Source organism: Diceros bicornis, chromosome 34 (genome assembly GCF_020826845.1).
Source record: "Diceros bicornis minor isolate mBicDic1 chromosome 34, mDicBic1.mat.cur, whole genome shotgun sequence".
Taxonomy (NCBI): Eukaryota; Metazoa; Chordata; class Mammalia; order Perissodactyla; family Rhinocerotidae; genus Diceros; species Diceros bicornis.
Genome location: NC_080773.1, coordinates 1,470,127 through 1,491,680, shown reverse-complemented (window position 1 = coordinate 1,491,680; position 21,554 = coordinate 1,470,127). Strand labels below are relative to the sequence as shown.

The following is a 21,554-nucleotide window of genomic DNA, read 5'->3' as shown; positions in this document are numbered from 1 at the left end:
TCAGCTCCTGGAATCATCTCTGCCAAATCTGAAGACCGGCAGGAGTGGGCATGGGACCTGAAGTGCAGACCACCTGCGAGCACACCTGGCAGGGATTCACCTGTGTGACTAGGTGCAAGTTTTTCCAACGCTTTGGCAAACTTGAAAGGATTTACTAATTGTCCTGCACTGCTGCAGGCCTGGAGTCCTTGTGGTCTCTCGGGCCAGCAGACCTGGTGGGGCTGGTCCAACGTGTCCTCCCAGAGACCCTTCATTGCCAGGATGGGTTGGAATTCTAGTAACCGGCCTCTTGAATATGTCACTAGACATCCTCAAAGGGATGGAGATGTTTAAACCAGGCTTTGGTTTGGACTGGTTCCCCCAGTTATGCTGCTTCCTCTGTGAAGACGTGGCTATCATCCTTCTTTTCCTCTTACCCTACAAAAATAAATTATGAAATTGGGTCAAATGATAAAGGAAGCCTGCCTTTTTAGGACAATTATCCTGGCTGTTTTGTACTTCCACCCTCCCTCTATCCTCTGGGGATCTGACCTGTGTCCTGGGATGTCATCAGGCAAATTTGCATCAAGAACAGAAAGCTCAAGGTCAAAATTCAAGGCTACTCCAGATCATTTCTCCCCCTCCATCCTGTTAACACACCCTCCTTATTTAAGTGTTTTCTATTCTTTTCTTGTCCTTGTCACTCTCAACCTCATAAGTCCTGGCATTCCCTCTCAGGACAGTCGGTCCCCAGTCCTTTACTAGTTCCCAAATCCTAACATTTCTGTGTTTTCTGACTACTCATTTGCTTAGTCCATTGACCACTTGGTGTTCATAGAAGTTAAATCAATAGTGACATTATCAACCACCCCTTTGTTAATGACTTACTCCCATATCCCAGATGTTCACATAATCCAAATGCTTATGTTCAAAAGTAAATAATTCAGAAAACATATTCACCCACGACAAATTCCTGATCTCTAATATCTTTTTTTATTGATGTTTTAATGGTTTATAACATTGTGAAATTTTTGGGTTGTACATTTTTGTTTGTCCATCACCATATATATGACTCCCTTCACCCCTTGTGCCCACTCCCCACCCCCACTGCCCCTGATAACCACAGTCCAGTTTTCTCTGTCCATGTGTTGGTTTATATTCCACATATGAGTGAGATCACACAGTGTTTGTCTTTCTCTTTCTGGTTTATTTCACTTAACATAATGCGCTCCAGGCCCATCCATGTTGTTGCAAATGGGACGATTTTCTCTTTTTTTATGGCTGAGTGGTATTCCATTGTATATATATACCACATTTTCCTAATCCATTCGTCAGTCGAGGGACACTTAGGTTGCTTCCACTTCTTGGCTATGGTGAATAATGCTGCAATGAACATAGGGGTGCATAAGCCTCTTTGGATTGTTGATTTCAGGTTCGTTGGATAGATTCCCAGTAGTGGGATGGCTGGATCATAGGGCATCTCTATTTTTAATTCTTTGAGGAATCTCCATACCGTGCTCCATAGAGGCTGCACCAATTTGCATTCCCACCAGCTGTGTGTGAGGGTTCCTGTTTCTCCACATCCTCTCCAACATTTGTTGTTTTTTGTCTTGGTGATTATAGCCATTCTAACAGGTGTGAGGTGGTATCTTAGTGTTGTTTTGATTTGCATTTCCCTGATGATTAGTGATGTTGAACATCTTTTCATGTGCCTATTGGCCATCTGTATATCTTCCTTGGAGAAGTGTCTCTTCATTTCCTCTGCCCATTTTTTGATCGGGTTGTTTTTTTGTTGTTCAGTTGTGTGAGTTCTTTATATATTATGGAGATCAACCCCTTGTCAGATGTATGTTTTGCAAATATTCTCTCCCAGCTGGTTGGTTGTCTGTTCATCTTGATTCTGGTTTCATTAGTCTTATAAAACCTCTTTAATCTGATAAAGTCCCACTTGTTTATTTTTTCTTTAGTTTCCCTAGTCTGGGTAGGCATGTCATCCGAAAAGATTCCTTTAAAACCAATGTCAAATAGTGTGTTGCCTATATTTTCTTCTATGAGTTTTATAGTTTCAGGTCTCACCTTCAGGTCTTTGATCCATTTTGAGTTAATTTTTGTGAATGGCGATAGCACATGGTCCACTTTCATTCTTTTGCATGTGGCTGTCCAGTTTTCCCAACACCATTTATTGAAGAGACTTTCCTTTCTCCATTGCATGTTCTTAGCACCTTTGTCGAAAATTAGCTGTCCGTATATGTGTGGTTTTATTTCTGGGCTTTCAATTCTGTTCCATTGCTGATCTCTAATATTTTTATTCAAACACTCATACAGTAGATACCTGTGCCTCATGATCAGAAGTAATGCTAGATCACCGATCCTCACCTTAATTTCCTCCTACATCTATCAATCCTGAATTCCATGGACTATGATCTCAATAATTTCCTTGGAATAATAAAAAATTCATTACCACTCATTTATGTTGTAAACCTCCAAACCCAGACGATCCCGATTATCTGCCATGCCGCAGCTACTGCTGGTCTTATAACAAGCTGAAGAAAAAGCATGAAACATGATCTTTTGGTACCACTGTAAATACAAAACCATCTGCATCAACTGGGAAGCATCCATAATGCCTGGAAATTTTGTTCTCTTGTTTTGTGTTGGCTCAATAAAAAGAAGACAAATCAATTTGAAAAATGGGTAAGGGACCAGAGTAGACTTTTTCTAATGAAGACATACAAGTGGCCAACAGGTGTATGAAAAGGTGTTCAGCATCACTAATCATCAGGGAATGCAAATCAAAACCACAATGAGCTATCACTTCACACCTGTTAAGATGGCCATTATCAAAAAAACTAAAGATGGCAAATGTTGGTGAGGATGTGGAGAAAAGGAACCCTTGTGGGAATGTAAACTAGTACAACCATTATGGAAAACAGTATGGAGCTTACTCCAAAAATGAAAACTAGCATATGATCCAGCAATCCCACTTCTGGTATATGCCCACAGGATTGAACTCAGGGTCTCAAAGAAATACCTGCACTCTAATGTTCATTGTAGCTAATTCACGATAGCCAAGATATGGAAGTAACCTAAATGTCACTGATGGATGAATGGATAAAGAAATGCAATATTAGTCAACCTTGAAAAAAGAAGGAGTTCCTGCCATTTTTGACAACATGGATGGACCTAGAAGACATTATGCTAAGCGAAATAAGGCAGACAGAGAAAGGCAAATACTCACTTATATGTGGAATCTTAAATAGTCAAACTCATACAAGCAGAGGTTAGAATGGTGGTTACCAGGGGTTGAGGGGATGGAGAAATGGGGAGCTGATGGTCAAAGGATACAGAGTTTCAGTAATCAAGATAAATAAGTTCTGGAGATCTAGGATATGGCATAGTGCTTACAGCTAACAAGACTGTCTTGCATTCATTACATTTGCTAATAGTGTAGATATTAAGAGTTCTTACCACAGAATAATAGTAATAAAGGAGGTGAGAGAAAACTTTGGGAGGTGATGGATATGTTTGTGGCCTTGATGGTGGTGACAGTCTCAAGGGTGTACGCTTATGTTCAAATTCATCAAGCTGTGTATGGAAAAGTATGACATCATCATTGATTCTTCTGCACCTTGAAATATGCCATGTCCTCATCATAAGAGAAAAAAATTTGTAACTATGTATGGGGACAGATGTTAACTGGACTTATTGTGGTGATCATTTCAACATTTATACAAACATTGAATCATTATGTTGTACCGCTGAAACTAATTTAATGTTGTATGTTAACATTACCTCAATAAAAAGAAAAGCACACAACAGAAAAAACCATTTGAATATTGTAAATGAGTTCAGTGAATCCATGAAACTGCCCCATTCCCATATGAGAGTTACAGGAAGCAGTGAGGATGAAGTAAGATGGAAGAAAGTTGTACAAAACAGTATTCAAATTAAAATCATTTAAGTTGATATCAGCTCCTTGTCGCAAAGTTCTGTGAGCACCGATCTTCTTTCACATTTTTCCTGGAAAAGCATACCTTCAGATCCAACCCATAATAGTTTCCTCATTTGCTCTAATAAGAAAATTTTAACTTAATAAATAAAACCAAAAGCATCCCTTATGTATGAATAAAGTTAGTGAACTTTACAGAGAAAAGAGCATATTTGCACAGTCTCAATAAAGGAAACAGAAGAGCGGAATGATGATGAAGTCTCATTCAAGCTTATCTTTGAAAGCCAGTAAAACCAGGTTATCTTTTCAAGAATGTGTGTAAAGCTGTCAACCTTGGAAAATAGAAATAGTGGCCTCCTCTGCAGCAAAGGGCAGGCTTGCTTACTGCCCAGTATAATAAAAATAACACCCCTCCCCAGGCAAAGGTCAGCAGGCTTCCTGCCTGTTATCAAAGATTTGAGTTCCTTAAGCTCTGAGTTCTTGCAACCCTCTGCATGTCTCCTGGCCCACTGTGTATCATCCTGTAGGAAGTGGGATTTAGTGAACCAGTGCAAATGTTGATACTCTGGCCACTGCCATTGCTGTGTCATTAAGTCCTGTGTCTCTGACCCATGGGTCTCCTGTCTTTTGCCAGCATCTGTAAGACCATTGTAGGCTAACTTATTGGCTTGCAGGTAAGGTAAAATATCAGACCATTCACAGTTCCTGACAAGCCCTTAAAGTAACTAGTAGTCCTAGGAACAGAGAGTTACCCAGAAAAATATGCATGGATGGTCTTCATAGAAGACTTCATGCAACCAAAACTTTAATATGTCTCTCTGACCTCTTTTATTTCTACCTCAATTAGAAGGAGAGGCACCAAGCTTTATAGACCTAGGGTTTGTGCAAGCCACCTGGAGACCCAGTGACCAGAAACTTCCCATGGGGAGCAAAGACAGATGGGTATATTTCCAAAATGGACCCATATGCCTCCCGATCATCCAAAAGACAGTACATTATCTTAATTTATGATGATTTGATTCATTAAAATCTTGTGATGGGCCAAAGATACACTTCTAAGAGAAATGAGGCACATGGCAGTTGTAAGCAGATTAACACATTTGGTGAATATCAAACTCTGAACTAACTTTAGTGTTCTAATCAATCAAAAGGTACAACAAATTTAATTAGGTAGATTAAGTGATATTTAATGGTATGCCTGATTATTACTCTGCAATAATGAACAAGCAGCTTATGTAAATAACTACAATTGGTCTTTAAAATATGATAGTCAAGACTGTTTGAGATAAGCTGGAGAGAAGGAAGGGGAGAAATAGATAAAAGCTAGCTGCTCTGACGCCACTCTCAAGACCCCTGGATCTACATGTAACCCAGGAGATCGAGGCAGATGGCTGTGTGCCTAGATCCTCCTGCACTGTGGTTCTCAGGGATGTCACAGGGCTGAAGCAGCTTCCTGAATCGTGTTTACATGTCCATGTGTACAATACCTTTGACCATGGGGATGAACCACCATTCAATCATCCCTTATACCCCTCTAATTAAAAATTAGATTTCAGAATCATTGTACCATTACATGATAATTTAATCCTCAAACCTGTAGGATGGCGAGCTAAAAGAAAATCAAATTTCAATGGCTTCTTTTCTTTGAAGGACCAAGATGTTCTTTCACACTTAGAATCTGGATTAGAGGATAAATCCATTAAGTCAATAGAAAGAAGAAATGGACAGAGGGATATTTCATTCATATATACACAGTTTGCACTGTGGCAAAAATAGAGTTATATTTTAAAAAATTAGAATTTTTTGAAATTTTATAGATATTACAGACTTTGTTCTGCTTATACTCCCTTTGGTTTACCAAATCAAACTCACTCTTTAATGGGCATTTCTAGCATTGAGTGCTAATAACAGCAGCTTTTTTAAATTCTTATTTTTCCCAGGTCAAAGACCAAGGGAAGAGGTCGTCAAGAGGTCAAATCTAATCTACCTATGGATGTGGCAGCCTTAACTATGGATGTTCAAACCAAACATTGCCAGCAGAACCACATCTCTTCACCCATAGGTGAGTTTTTACTAGTAATCACAGAGACTTGAGGATATCAAAGGAAATTCTTTATTAAGAACCAAAGTTATAGATTCCTATCTTGGGTTCATTACTTTGAATTTTTGACCCAAATCATATGCATTTATTGGACCATGTTCAATTCTATGATCTTTAGAAGATGCAGCCTACAGCTGAAGAGAGACAGATACGACACCAATATCTTACCCTCTCTGAAGACCAACTGAGAGCCCCTGGAGTCAGAAGTTTTCAAGACAAGAAAAAGTCATTCTTCTTCTGAACAGAGAGAGTAGAGGCTATTCAAACATTCAACTTTAAATTGTTAACATGACTTGTTAGATTGTGATGGAGCAAGCCTCATACCTTCTAAGTTTCATGATTTTTCTCCAGAATACTGAGAGGGATGACCTTAAAGTCCAGTTTCCCCATAAACGTCTTTATTCAGTGATAAAATTAAATTCCCTATAAAATAATTCCCATAGGGCTGGCCCCGTGGCTTAGTGGTTAAGTGTTCTGCTACTGGTGGCCCGGGTTCAGATCCGACATGCACTAACACGCCGCTTCTCCGGCCATGCTGAGGCCACATCCCACATACAGCAACTAGAAGGATGTGCACCTATGATGTACAACTATTTACTGGGGCTTTGGGGGAAAAAAAGAAGAAGGATTGGCAACAGATGTTAACTCAGAGCCGGTCTGCCTAGGCAAAAAGAGGAGTATTGGCATGGATGTTATCTCAGGGCTGATCTTCCTCACACACACACAAAAATAATAATAATAATAATAATAATAATAATACCCATAAAATTGTTAAAAATATAGTCTCTGACCAAGAGGAAACAAGGAAAATTGAGCAGTTGAATAGCAGTGTAATAAACTCCATACAAGGATCTTACTGCAGCATTATGTATAATTGTGAAACTGGACATAATCCCATCTCTATCAAAGAAGAGATAAACAGATCATGGTATTCCTGTTCTTTGGAGTACCTCTAAAACTTCTAAAAAGCTAAGTTAGTGTGGCAAGCACTGATAAGGAGAGACAGCTATGATATATGGTTTGGGAAACAGCAAATTGCAAAATGATGTAGTTATGTCATTTATGTTAAAAAAAACTTTATGTGTATTTATAAATTCATAGGAAATGTCCAGAACAATAAGCTGCAACCTCTTAACTATAGTTCCTTCTGAGTAGGGGAGTGAGTTTGCAGGGAAAGGGATGGATGGGGGAGGTTTCACTTTACTCTACATAGATCTGGGTAATTTGACTTTTTTTATAGTATGTAATTCTTTCATAATTAGAAAAATGAGTGATGTGACCATTTGGTGCAGGACAACAGTATTATGTTCTCCAGTCTCTGTACTGTATGTTACTGCACAGCGCAGAATGCAGAAGAAAGCCCAGAGGAGCAATGAAGACAAAGAAGACATGACACCTGCAAAAAGTCAGTGAAGTATTTCTACATAACCAACCTTCCAGGTGAGTGTCGGTCAGTATCTTCTACTGCTCCAGCTCTCGCAATAAACCTAGAACCTGCCCAGGGTAAGCTGGAGGACCACACCTGACTAGTCCACTCCCTGCATGGGGCCGGTTTGTGCAGGGTGACTGCCATCAAGCAGGAAAATGGACTCAGGATGGGGCATGTGCCTTTGGAGGGGATGGCAGAGAGGCACAAATTGGAACGCCAGCTAAGTGCACACACCTGAGAGGCGGAGTTCCAAGTGGAGACTCAAAATGTACCAAGAAACTGTGTGAAGTGAAGGAAGCTACTCGACCTCTCTGAGCCTCAGTGTCCCCCCCTGTAAAATGGGGATCACAGGCCTACTTCACAGAGCTGTTGAGGAAGATACATAAAAGTGCCTGTGACAGTCAGTGTCACATTATTAACAAAGTCGTCTCCGACTTCAGAAAATCAATGAAAAGAATAATGTTGATGAGACCAAAGACGAGATGCCCAGCTTCGTTAGCAGCCCCAGCAGCATGAGAATGAGAGGAGCTCCGAGTAAGCAGGGTTCTTCACAGCTCCACTGGAGACGATGAACATGGGTTACACCACGATAAGGGGCTGTTGTACAGTGACACGTGTAGTGAGAGTGGGTCCCTAAAGACACTGTGAAATAGAGTTACACACAGTGGCTCCTAGGAAACAACTACAAAGCAATGAACGCAGCAGATAGGAGTGAGAATGGGGCAAGCAGAGGAGGGTCAGAGCTACAAAATCTGACGGAAGACACTGAACCAAGACGAGTGCCCAGCTCTGTCAACAGCTGCTGTGGTTGCACCAGGAGATCAAACATTTGAGACAGCTATTGTGGGGACTGCTGGGAGCACAGTTGTCACTGCGGCCACACTTCAACAGCAGTGCATCGGAGCACACACACCCGGAGACTTTCCTCTCCATTAATCCTTGTTTTAAGATGATGAATATCCTCATGTTACAATGTTTCCTTCCAACACTTGTGGACCAGTGTCATCAGAACCCCCTGAAGAGGGCACAGGCCAGAGTAGGATGGAACACTGGGGGCTGGGGGAGCGGCGCTGCACCTGACTACATGGACTATCACCTGGGCCTATTGAACACAAGAGAAGAACCCGAGGATGTGGTCTAATGAGACTTCCCTGTCTTGCCACATTCAGGGACACTACACACTTTCTCATCCTTTCTTTACAAAAATGTTAAAGAATTCTTGTGTCATTAATTTATACAGAGGCAAATTCTTGACAAAGTGACAGGGTCCAGTTTCCATGACCAGGTTTTTCAGTTGTTTTGATAATATCCCACATTCAGGAATCGGAAATGTAACCTATTGGGACGTGTAATATAAACAGGGACTTTTTTTCCTGTAGGTCAACGCCCAGGTTTTTAGGGACGACATAAATCATGAAAGCTGCACAGGTTTTAATAAGACTTTTAAGTTAATTTACCAATCTCAGGAAAAGAGAATTTGGCAATTCAAGTTTTTTGTTTCTGCATTCAAACGTACAGTACAGCCAAGAGAATGAGCAGAAAAAAATTAACAGGAAGGTCTTGCTTGCATTTTATCTTTTGCAAATAAGCAGGATATTTTATGTTCTATTCCTTTCACCACTCTAATCAATTTTTAAAGAATATGGTACCTCTGACTATCCCTAGGCATGTTTATCCGGGAACCTTGTCAGAATCCAAAGCAGAGATGTTAAAGCTGACGGGTTTCAAGTGCTGTCTACCTTGAACGTCCCTCTCCCAAAGCTGGACGACTGGTCTCTTACTGAATGATCAGAGTCACCACCTGTGTCCCTGAGAGACTGGCCACTCATGCCTGAGCTGAGATTAGGTGATCAATCTAAAGGGCAAAATGCTTAAGCTATTCTCGTCTTAAGGTTGCTGTTTTGGAGGCCACTGCACTGGAATGCGTTGGTGAAAACGGCCTACTAGATACTTGCCTGGGAATTGGGTTGTTCTCCTCTGCTCTTAGCGGATCCTGGGGAAACCAATGATTAACCTCACAGATGCCTCAACTTCCACATCTGCAAAAAAAGCAAGCAACAGCCAATGTTACCACTCTGCAAAGCTCTTAAGTTGTACTTGCAAGAGCGGCCACAAGAGCGAATCTCTCTCAAAAGCTGATGAAAGGATGGCACTTTGGCTGGAGAAGGCAGAGGGCATCAGGCAAAGTGGAAAGTTTCTGGGATGTCAAACCAGTTCCCATAAGCAGTTTAGAGAAGCACCTGGCCCTGGACTTGGTAGGAGGCAGTGGAAAGACCCACAGGCACGCAGGTGGGAGGAGGAATCAAGCAATGGAGGGAGGCGGTGTGGAAGAGGCACAAGTCCGACTTCTATTTTGGACAAAACCAGTTGCACGCTGCAGGCCCTGGGCTGCCCATGCAGCTGCCACATCCTCCTAACTCCCTGGTCCCACTCCTCCCGTCACATCCCTCCGGGACTCAGCCTACATGCAGCAGGTGCAGGACCAGAGTCCTGAGTCAAGGGCGGTTTGGCCCTCGGCCAAGCGCACACCGCCCTGCTCCTCCCTCCAGGGTTAGGCACAGCCCCATGCCCACAGCCTCCTGGGATTTGTAGTCCTGCGGTCCTGCAAGCTCCCAGCTGGGAGCGGTTAAGAGACAAAAGTTCCCAGCATACACAGCTAGGGGCCCCAACTCCCACCTTGTCCCCCCGCCCCTGGTCCCCATCCCTCTGCTTCTCCACCCCACCCTCTACCCCGCCTCTTCTCTATACCATGACCACTCTCTATGCCCTGCCCACCCCCCAGAGTATGCGCAGTGTGGTTGGGCTGCATCCCTTGAGGCCGGCACTCAGGTAGGGGTGGGGCTCACCAGCCTGTCTATTGCTGAGGATGCTTGCAGCCCTCGTGGAAGCTCCCTGGCTAGTATTTGAAGGGTAAATTCTATATCTAAAATGGAAATACTGGGTGCCTGGGATTCTGGAATTTGCCTTTTCAAGGCCACCTGTCCTACCATCCCCTCCATCCCTCCAGGTTGCCATGATCCTCCCTCTGGCTCCCGTGGTCAATGTCGCTGCAGAGATCCTTCCCTTGGACCTCGCCCACCTGAAGGGCCCATACCCATCATAAAAACTCAAAGCCATGCCACTTGCCAAATTGAGCCAAAAATGGAAAGATCCAGGGGGCCACGCAAGGGCGAGGGCATTAATAGATACTTGGAAGTATTAAAATCCATCTGATGATGCCATGAGTGAACGTGTTCCACTTTAAAATAAAACACTGCTGTTATTCTGAGATATTGAGTTAGGATCTTTGTGCAAATATGCAGGATTTAAAATGTTTATTGATGTATAACATGCGTACAGAAACATATACAGAAGTCATCCATGTAAACCTCAAAGAATTTTTACAAAGTGAACACACTTGTGTGACCAAGAACTAGCACCAGCTTAAGTCAGGCGCTGACAATCCCTTTCTCCCTCCTTCCTCCCAAAAGGTAACCGATATCTTACCAGCAAACACTGTATATCGAGTTTGTCTTCTTATACGAGCGTTTTATTACAGAACAATTTAAACAATATACAAAATAAACAAAATAGCATAGTAGGCCCATCACCCAGGTTCAACAACTGCTAATTGTCTGCCAATTTTGTTTCATCCACATTCCATCCCATTCCCACCTCACTTTATTATTCTTTTAGTCCTTTGTGTGTGAGGATGTAAGATGTACGCACACTGAAAGGCACAACTCTCAACTGTACAGTTTTGGCAAATAAACACGTCCATATAACCTTCACCCCTTTAAGAATAGAATAGTTCCATCACCCCCAGAAAACTCCTTCCTGTTCCTTCCCAGGCAATTTTTTCTTTCCCCCGAGGCAACCACTGTTCTGGTTTTTTCATCATAGGTTCATCTTGGCTGAAATCATCCCACGTGTTTTGTTTTCTGTCCAGCTTGCCTCCCTCGGCACGAGGTTGATGAGACTCAACCAGCAAGTGTGTGTCAGCGTTTGCTCCTTGGCAGGGCTGAGGGCGTTCTGCTCTGTGGTTGCCCTACAGTGTGCTCGTCTTTCTCCTGGGGACGTGCAGGTCATCTCCTGTGAACATTCTTGTACAAACCCTTTTTTTTGCTGCTTAATTCCTTTATTAGCATTTAAGTGACACACCTTTGCATTTTATAGTGGTTGGTCCAGATTACAATATGCATCTTTAACATATCACAGCCTACCTAGACTTAATAGTGTACCAGTTTAACCAATGTAAAATATGGGAGCCTTGCTACAGAATAGTTCCATTTACCTATGTCTGTCCCTTATGTTATTGTTGTCATAAATTTTACATCTACCCATGTTATAAATCCCACAGTACAGTGTTATAATTTTTGCTTTAAATAGTCATAGGTCTTTTAAAGAAATTAAGAGAAAAAATTTAAGTATTTGGAGGGAGATGCTTTGAGGCTCTGCAAATGTACTGTTTCTTCTTTAAGTTTCACCCACAGTTTTTGTATTCATCAGTCACTCTTGCTCATGGTAATTTTTTTTTTTTTTTTGGTGAGGGAGATCAGCCCTGAGATAACATCCGTGCTAATCCTCCTCTTTTTGCTGAGGAAGACCGGCTCTGAGCTAACATCTATTGCCAATCCTTCTCCTTTATTTTTTGCCCCAAAGCCCCAGTAGATAGATGTATGTCATAGTTGCACATCCTTCTAGTTGCTGTATGTGGGACGAGGCCTCAGCATGGCCAGAGAAGTGGTGCGTCAGTGTGCGCCAGGATCCAAACCCGGGCCGCCAGTAGCGGAGTGCGCGCACTTAACCGCTAAGCTACCAGGCCGGCCCTTGCTCACAGTAATTATTACTGTGGTGTTTTAGTGGCGATTTTCTATTTCATGCTATCCAGCCACGTTTATTATTTGGAATTCTGTAAGGAAGATTCTGCTCCTCCTTCTCCCTTCCTTCTTCCTCTCTTTCTCTCTTTCTCTCATTCTTTTTTTTTCTCTTTCTTTCTTCCTTTCTTATTTAATCTATTTTATATCAGTATAGACTCATGGATATTTATTTTATTCTCTGGGTAATAATCCAATGCTACCATTATTTATTTTGTTGCTCACAATTTTCCAGCTTGAGCCATTGGGAAATCTTTCAGATTGATTCCTTTTGACACATCATCATTTTCTGTGTTTTGTTAAAGCACTTTCCTACTTTCTGGCACTACAAGATGTTCCAGGTTCATCTTGTATTTTCCATCTCCAGCCCTAGAATTAGCCACTTCTCCAAGAAAACCTGCTTCTTTTAATTGGAGAATGATATAAACCCAGATCTGGGAGCTAGGTGTGCTCATTGATACTAGAGTGTCACTGATTCTAGACCCACTGAGCAGAGCTTGGAAATGTATGTATAAATAGAAACTCAGGTATACACATCTATCTATTGATCTATCAATCTATCTATCAATCTAACTATCTATCTGAATAGATATATTTAAAGAGATATGGATTCATACTGATACTTCCAACTCCAAACCAGCACCACAGCGTTTATTCTAGCATTCTCCTTTTGTTTATATGTAACTTCTTTTACCAACAGTGAGAAACTTAACTCCAGTTATCTACAATATATTTACTAATGTGTCAACTAGTTTCAGAATTGCTAATCCATACCCTTATGAAAAACACATTTATCACCTAGTGTACAGTGTTTGTGTCCAGTACTTTAGTTTTACAGTATCCCATCAAAGCACTGTCTTCCCAAGTTACTTAGGTCAGGACTTTTTATCCCTACCCCTTCTGTGTGGTTATGTCACATGCTTGTAATACAGTGAGATTCATTTGTCACTGCATTCCATCTGAGTTCCCCAGCATCCTGATTGATTTTTAAAATTTGCAGAGTAAAATTCACTCTTTGCGGTGTACACTTCTATGGGTTTTGACAACTTTATGGTCGTGTATCCACCTCCACAGTACCATACAGAGCTGTTTTTTCACCCCTAAAATTCTCTCATACTGTCTCTTTGTAGTCAACCACTTCCCCCACTCCATCCCTTGGCAACCACTGATCACTTTCCATCCCTGTAATTCTGCCTTTTCTAGAAAGTCATATAAATGGAATTATATACCATATAGCCTTTTGAATCTGGCTTCCTTCACTTAGAGAAATGCATCCAAGATTCATCCATCTTGTTGTGTGAATCAAGAGTTTATCCTTTTTATTGTCAAGTACTATTCTAATGTCTCGATGCACCACAGTTTCTTTCTCCATTCACCTGATGAAGGACATTCAGTTTATTTCCAGCTTTTGGCAATTATGAATAAAATGGCTATAAAGATTCACACAAAGGTTTTTGTTTAAACATGAGTTTTCAATTTGTGTCAGTAAATCTCTAGGAGTGGGATATCTGAGTCATATAATAAGTGTATGTTTAACTTTATAAGAACCTGCTCAACTGTTTTCCGAATGCAACTATCATGTTGCATTCCCAGTTCTAGTTGCTCCTAGTCCTCACCAGCACTTGGTATTTGCAATTTTATTTTTTATTTTAACCACTAATAGGTGTGTGGTATTTTATTGTGGCTTCTGCTTCCTTTATGAAAGTGAGTTCTGCTAAATATAGAATCCTGTGTTGACTTTTGGGTTTTCTTTCTGCACTTGAAAGATGTTATTTTGTTATTGATTTGTCTCTTTTGTTTTTGATAATGTATCATCCATCATTCACACTATTTCTCCCTGTATGTAATGTCTTCCCCTGTATATATCTATTTCCCTGACTGCTTTCAAGATTTCCCTTTTATCTTTGGATTTTAGCAGCTTGACTATCACGTGCCTAGGTATGGTTTTAACTGTATTTTATTTTGTGTGTTTCCTGACTTTCTTGGATCTAAAATTTAAGATTTTCCACCAAATTTTGGAAATTATGTTATTACTTATTGAGTTGCCTTTCTGCCTCATTTAATTTTTCTGTCTCTCCCCTCTCTGCTGGGGACTCAATCATCTCACAGGTTGTAAGGCTCTCTTCATTTTTCTTCAAAATTTTTACATTCTTTTCTTCAGACTGGATAATTTCTATTGCCCTGTCTTCGTGTTTTTTCTACTGTTTCTAATCTAATGGTAAACTCAAAGGTATTTTTTTTATTTCATCTTCCTATTTGGTTCTCTTTTGTAATTTCCATTTCTCTGCTGAGTTTCCACATCTGTTCATTCATTATGAGAATATTTTTGTTTATCACCATGATCATCTTTATAATAGCTACTTTCTTATGCTTGTTTGCTAATTGCAACACCTTGAGGATAGCTTATACTGCCTGCTTTTGCTCATATATGGATTACAATTTCCTATTTCTTGAAATCTCATGATTTTTTAAATTGTGTACTGGAAACCATGAATGATAGTTAAAGAGCCTCTGGAGTCTATTGTATTCCTTTGAAGAGTGTTGTTGTTTTTCTAGCAGGGAGTTAACTTGGCTGGACTGAAACTCCAATCCTGTCTCTTTTACAGTGAGCATAGCTGAAATCCTCATTCAGTTCTTTCATCTTCCAACTGTTTTTACACTACGCCCTCTAGGGCCTACCCTGCATATGTATTGTTCAAAGATCTACTGATTTGGTGTGTGTAGGGGGGAGACTTTCATACATATTTTGAGATTTTCCTCTTTGTGGGTCCCTCTCTTCCTGAATTTCTCCCCTAACTTTCCAGCTACTCTGCCAGCCCCAAAATACATCCTCTAACATTACAAGTAAGACTGTAGTTTCTCCCCTGTCTGGGTCATGTACAGATTTTGGAATGCTTTGAGGCAAAAGACACAACCTTGCAAATATCTCCTGGTGCAATTCCCATCATTTAAGGGAAGACTCCCTCTCAGTTCTGCTTGCTTTGGAAGAGATTTATACATACACACATATTCACATCTATTATATGTGTATTACATATATCTATATCATGTATAGAATACATGATTCTCTATAAATATATATAATATTTTATGCAGATTTTATCATTGTTATCTGTGAGAGTGTTAGTTCAACGTGCTACTCCACCATTACTGGAAGCCAGACCTCAGTTTTGTTTCTTTTTTGGATTTTATATATGTGGAATTATAAAATATATGGCCTTTTGAATATAATTTCTTTTATGCCACATTATGGTTTTGATGTTTATCCATGCTAGTGCGTGTAGCTATTGTTTGTTTATTTGTTGAAAATAATTAATTTTTTTAAATGGTCATAAAATATGCATAACATAAAATTGACCATTTTAACCATTTTTAAGTGTACAGTTCAGTGACATTCAGTACATTCACATTATTGTGTAGTTATAACCTCCAACCATCCACAGATCTATTTTCACATTACACTGAAACTTTGTGCCCATTAAGCAACAACTCCCTGTTCTCCCTCCCTCTTGCCCATGGGAACCAACATTCTCCTTTCTATTCCTATGAATTTGACTACTCTAAGTGCCTTATATGAGTGGAATCATACAGTATTTTTCCTTTTGTGGCTGGCTTTATTTCACTTAGCATAAAGTCCTTAAGGTTCACCCATGTCATAGCTTGTGTCAGAATTCCTTCCTTTTTAAGGGTGAATGGTATTCCACTGTCTGTATCCACCACATTTTTTTTGTCAACTCATCCGTTGATGGACACCTGGCTTGCTTCCAGCTTCTGGCTATTTTGAATAACACTGTTAATGACAGGGGTGTATGTATATGTCTGTATACCTCTGCATTGAGATCTTTTGGTTGTATACCTAAAAATGATATTCTGAGATTCATTTTCTCCCATGTGGGAGGGTTCCCCACACCTCCAACAAGCAATTCTTGGGATGTCAGCTGGTCGTCAGATAATTCAACTCAATTTGATGCTGTCAACCCAGAGATACATCCGATTCCACAGGTTGAGTGCTCAGTCCTATAAGACTGCACACCCACCCAACCTCACCTCAACTTCAGATGCCAGTTAGAAGCCCAGGCTGTTACCTGTACTTCTGACTGACTGGCTATAAACCAGAGGTTCCCACAACCTCCTTCTTGGGTTTGATTAATTTTCTAGAGTGGCTCACAATACTCAGAGAAACATTTACTAGATCACTAGTTTATTATAAAAGGATATAACTCAAGAACAGCCTGATAGAAGTGGCTCATAGGGAAAGGTATGTGAGAAAGGGCACAGAGCTTTTATGCCATCTCCAGGTGCACCACTCTCCAGGCACTCCTTGTCGTTGGCAACCTGGAAGCTCTCTGAACCTCCTTCTATTGGGATTTTTATGGAGGATCCCACATGTAGGCATGATCAATTATTAACTCAGTGTCCAACCCCTCTCCCCTCTCTGGAGGATAAGGAGTAAAGCTAAATATTCCAAGCTTCTAATCAGGGCTTGGTCTGTCTGGTGACCAGCCCCCATCCAGGAGCCATCCAGGAGCCTACCCATAGTTGCCTCAATAGAACAAAAGATTCTCCTAGTGTTCTTATCACTTAGGAAATTACAAGGGTTTTAGGAGCTCTGTGTCAGAGATGGAGTCAAAGACAAATATTAGAACAAGAGATGCTCCTAGTGTTCTTATCATTTAGGAAATTACAAGGGTTTTAGGAGTTCTGTGCCAGGAACTGGAGGCAGAAACCAATAAATATATTTTCTATTATTTCAGAACCCATAAGTGGAATTGCTAGATCATATGGTAATTCTATTTTTAATTTTTGAAGGAACTACCATACTGTTTTCCACAGTTTTATATTCTCACCATCAGAGTACAAGGGTTCCAATTTCTCAACATTCTTGCCAACATGTTATTTTCTGATTTTGTGATAGTAACTATCCTAATGGGTGTGAAGATGTATCTCATTGTGGTTTTATTTTGCATTTTCCTGATACTTAGTGACGTTGAGCATCTTTTCATGTGTGTACTGGCCATTTTATATCTTCTTTGGAGAAATGTCTTTTCAAGTCCTTTGTGCAATTTTAAATTGGGTTGTTATTTTATTGTTGAGTTTTCGGAGTTCTTTATATATTCTAGATATTAATCCCTTATCAGATATGTGATTTGCAAATATTCTCAACCATTCTGTGGGTGGCCTTTTTACTCTGTTGATAGTATCATGTGATACAGAAAACTTTTGCATTTTGATGAAGTCCAATTTGTTATTTTTTTTGTTGCTTATGTCTTTGGTGTCATATTAAAGAAATCACTGTTGGCAATGGCATTTGGACACAATGACACACAGATTTTACCCTGTGTTCTCTTCTAAGGATTTTATAGCTTCAACTCTAACATTCAAATCTTTGATCTATTTTGACTTAATTTTTGTATATGGTGTAAGGTAAGCATCCAACCTCATTCTTTTGCATGTGGGTATCCAGTTTTCCCAGCACCATTTGTTGAAAAACTTATCCTTTCTCCAATGAATGGTCTTTGTACCCTTGTCAAAAATCATTTGACCATATATGCAAAGGTTTATTTCTGGGCTCTCTATACTATTTCATTAGTATATTGTGTGTATTTATGCCAGTACTACACTGTTTTGATTACTTTGTAGTAAGATTTGAAATCAGGAAGTATGAGTTCTCTAACTTTCTTCTTCTTTTTCTAGATTGTTTTGGCTATTCAGGGTCCCTTGAGAGTCCATAGGCATCTTAGGACAGATTTTTCTATTTTTGCAAAATCATCATTGGAACTTTTACCTTTTTGAATAAGTGGATTCTTAAGTATTTTACTCTTTTTGATGATATTGTAAATAAAATTGTAAAGTTTGTAGATTTTTTTTTCAGGTTACATATTATTAATGTATAGAAGAACAACTAATTTTTGCATGTTGATTTTGTATCCCACTACTCTACAGAATTTATTAGTTCTAACAATTTTTTTGTGTGGAATTTTTAGGGGTTTCAACATATAAGATAATATTTGTAAACAAATATAATATTACTTCTTCCTTTCCAATTTGGATGCTATTTCTTTCTTTTTCTTGCCTAATTGCTTTGTCTGGAACTTCTAATACCATGTTGAATAGAAGTGGTGAATGTGGGCCTTCTTGCCATGTTCCTGATCTTAGAGGAAAAGCTTTCAGTCTTTCACCCTTGAATATGATGTTCTGTGTGAATTTCTATATATGGCTTTTATTATGTTGAAGTAGCTTCCTTTAACCCTGAGGTATTCTTAGTGTTTTAACATGAAAGCATGTTTAGTTTTGTCAAACGCTTTTTCTGCATCCATCGAGATGATCTTTTTACTTTTTCCTTCATTTTGTTAATGTGGTTTATTACATTGATTCATTTTCATATATTGAAACATCCTTGCATTCCAGGAATAAATCTCACCTAAAAATGATGTATAATCCTTTTAATATGCTGCTGAATTTGGTTTGTTACTATTTTATTGAGGATTTTTGTATCAATATTCATCAAAGATATTGTAGTTTTCTACAATAGAAATTGTACTTTTCTCTTCTATTGTATTCTATTGCAGTTTTCCATTTCTGTAGTTTCAAAGATGTGTCATTTTATTTTCTCTTAGCGTCTTTGGCTCTGATATCAGGATAGTGCTAAGCCCACAGGATGACTTTAGAAATAGTCTCTCCTCTTCAACTTTTTGAAAGAGTTTTAAAAGAATTGGTGTTATTTAATTAAAAAAAAATGCTTTGTGCCCAGGAATAAATTCAGCATAAAATAAATACAAATAAATATTTTTTAAAAATGTGAAAAAGTTGTTTTCCTAAAATAAATTAAAAATTAAGCAAGTACATCATTTACCACTTTATTTCTTAAAAAAATTTTTAACCTAGTAATAGGCATGACCAAATTGTTAGAATTAAAATTACTCAAGTGTTAATTTTCTTCATTGCAAATTTTCTGACAGAAGTATATGATGCCATCATGTATGACATCTTTTATGAAAAAATGGTCATTTTTTGTAGTATTTGAGAACATTATGAATTTTCCCAGTGGCCTCTGATATGCAAAGTTATCTTTTCAACATATATGTCTTATCATCATCCTTACCAAATTAACAAACTCTGTCAGGTGCTAATTAATCAACTACTTTTCATATGATTCAGGTTCTCCACCATTAATTTCCCTAACCATCAGGAAATTCTACAACTTCTCAAGATTAAGAATTTTACCTTACACTGTATTTCTCTCATGTGGTTTAAAACATCCAAAAATCATTGATAAACTGACCCTGCCCAAACTAAAGCATGGTGAATTATAAAAGATGGTCTCCTTTAAGTGGCGAGGGATTTCAGGTTGAACTTAATTTTATGAGTCTTCAATTTATTACAGTGTATTGTTCTCTTATGTATTTCAATTCTTTTTTTAAAAAAGTGATAGTTGAGGGCACTTAGACAATAAAAAGTTGAGAAAATAAGGAACTGATATACTTTGTATTCTTCAAATGTTTTCAAGCATAAGATACAATAAGAACTAAAACTAAGAAATGGCAGAGGAAATAGAGATAAGAGGATTAAATTGCAAAACTGAATCTATAATAATATCTCAATGGCTAGCGTTGTGGTGCCAAGAAGGTGGTGAAGTCAAAGTATTCGTAAAGATGATAATAAACAGACTGCAAAGAAAAAAGATTGAAATTTTTATAGAGAGAATTTTTACAGCGATATTACAGATCGAGAACAGGGAAGAGAAGTTGGAGTGAGAGACTATCTGCTTCTTAAATTACTCCCACTGTAGAGAACAAAAAACCAATTTGCTGAAATCTTTGTTTCCCTCTATGACCATATCTTTATCTGCAAAATGTCAGCTCTGAATCAAAGTTACAATCCAGCTTTTCCATCGCTGAGGAACAGAGCATTTAAGCTCATCTGAAACCTCATCTGCCCAGCCTGTGAAAGAAGGCTGGTCATCCATTCTCACAGAGGAGCCAACTGGAGGTAGGATTTTTGGTTCTGAATTCAGCTAAACATCTTCAAAGAATTGTATCTGGCCTTCCTCATCCAAGGCTATCAGTGAAGGGCTGGCTGGCTTTCAGAGAAGACCAATTCACAGTCAGCTGAGACATTTTCTGTTGAGCTTTCTAGAGAAGGCTGTGGGGCTTGTCAGTAAGAGTTGATTTCTGTACAGGTTATATTTTTTAAATTTTATTCAGAGATTTATAAAGAAATTTATATGGTATTACTTATTATCAAGAAAAAATGTTGTCTATTCTCTGGTCATTTAAGAAAAATCCTCCTCTCAGGGCCCACCCATGGACAAAGCCCAGATTTAATCTCCAAGCATCTGCCAGGCACACTGTGGTCAGTGGGAAGGTCTCAAGTTGGGAATCTGTTCTCTTGTGTCCTGTGCTGGTACTTAATCTTCCATCTCTTCAGTGTACAACTAGACAGAGGCTCAAAGGACTTGATATTGGAGAAATGTAATTTTCATTGTCTTTAGAGTTCCACACTTTTCAAAAAGACTCTCAGCATTTCCAGTAATTGTGTAGCAGTTTACCCAACACTAAGGTTCTTACTTTAAAAATTAAAATAAATAAACTTTGAAAAGGAAAAAAATGATTTCTGCAATTTTGTACAGAATCTATATAATGGGTGTATCCTTATAAATGGAGGAAAGATAAAAAAATTTAACTCTTTTGGTTAGTTAACACAGAATTATATTTTATATATTACCAATTTTGAGATTATTTGTATTTAAAAATACTGCTTCAAACTTCTAAATCATTGTAAGTGGTAGAGTCTGCCATCTGCTTTGGCTGAACAATTATATACAATAAGTCAGCCAAAACTCTTCCATTCCTGTATAATCTTATATGTGGGTGGTAATGGTTGGTTCTTATAGATTGTTTGAACACGTGCATATCACAAAATACAAGTGGTCATTAAAAATTAAAATGTTCACCAAATATAAGATTATCTGATTCCTAGAAAAAGAAAACAATACTGTAACATTAAGGCTAAAACTGTCAAAAAGGAAGCCAAGATACACTCAAGTCAAGCTTTTGCTGAAAAGTTAATTGGCTCATCTTTGAAACTTTGTCATGGTTCTTGTGTAAGCAAGATACTTTCAGAGCCGAGAATATAGAAAGTGCTTATTGGTAAGTTAACATTGTGATCATTTATTTTGTAAATGTTAATATGAGAGATGTAATTCATTTTCTACTATATTCAGATTTTGAAGTTCTGCTA

General features: G+C 38.9%; 1 protein-coding gene across 16 annotated transcripts in view; it reads left to right on the top strand.

Annotated features, from left to right (window-relative positions):
* Nucleotides 1-21,554, top strand: part of LOC131396698 (ral guanine nucleotide dissociation stimulator-like) — a 434,208-nt gene that overhangs the window by 31,625 nt on the left and 381,029 nt on the right. The window contains exon 9 of one of the 16 annotated variants that reach the window (XR_009216635.1): nt 11,341-11,407. The exons of 14 other annotated variants lie outside the window; for them this stretch is intronic. The gene's annotated coding sequence lies outside the window, so the exon portion shown is untranslated. Of the gene's footprint in view, nt 1-5,868; nt 5,904-11,340; nt 11,408-21,554 lie in introns of those variants that run through there. One more of the 16 variants, XR_009216637.1, reaches the window with a different exon arrangement.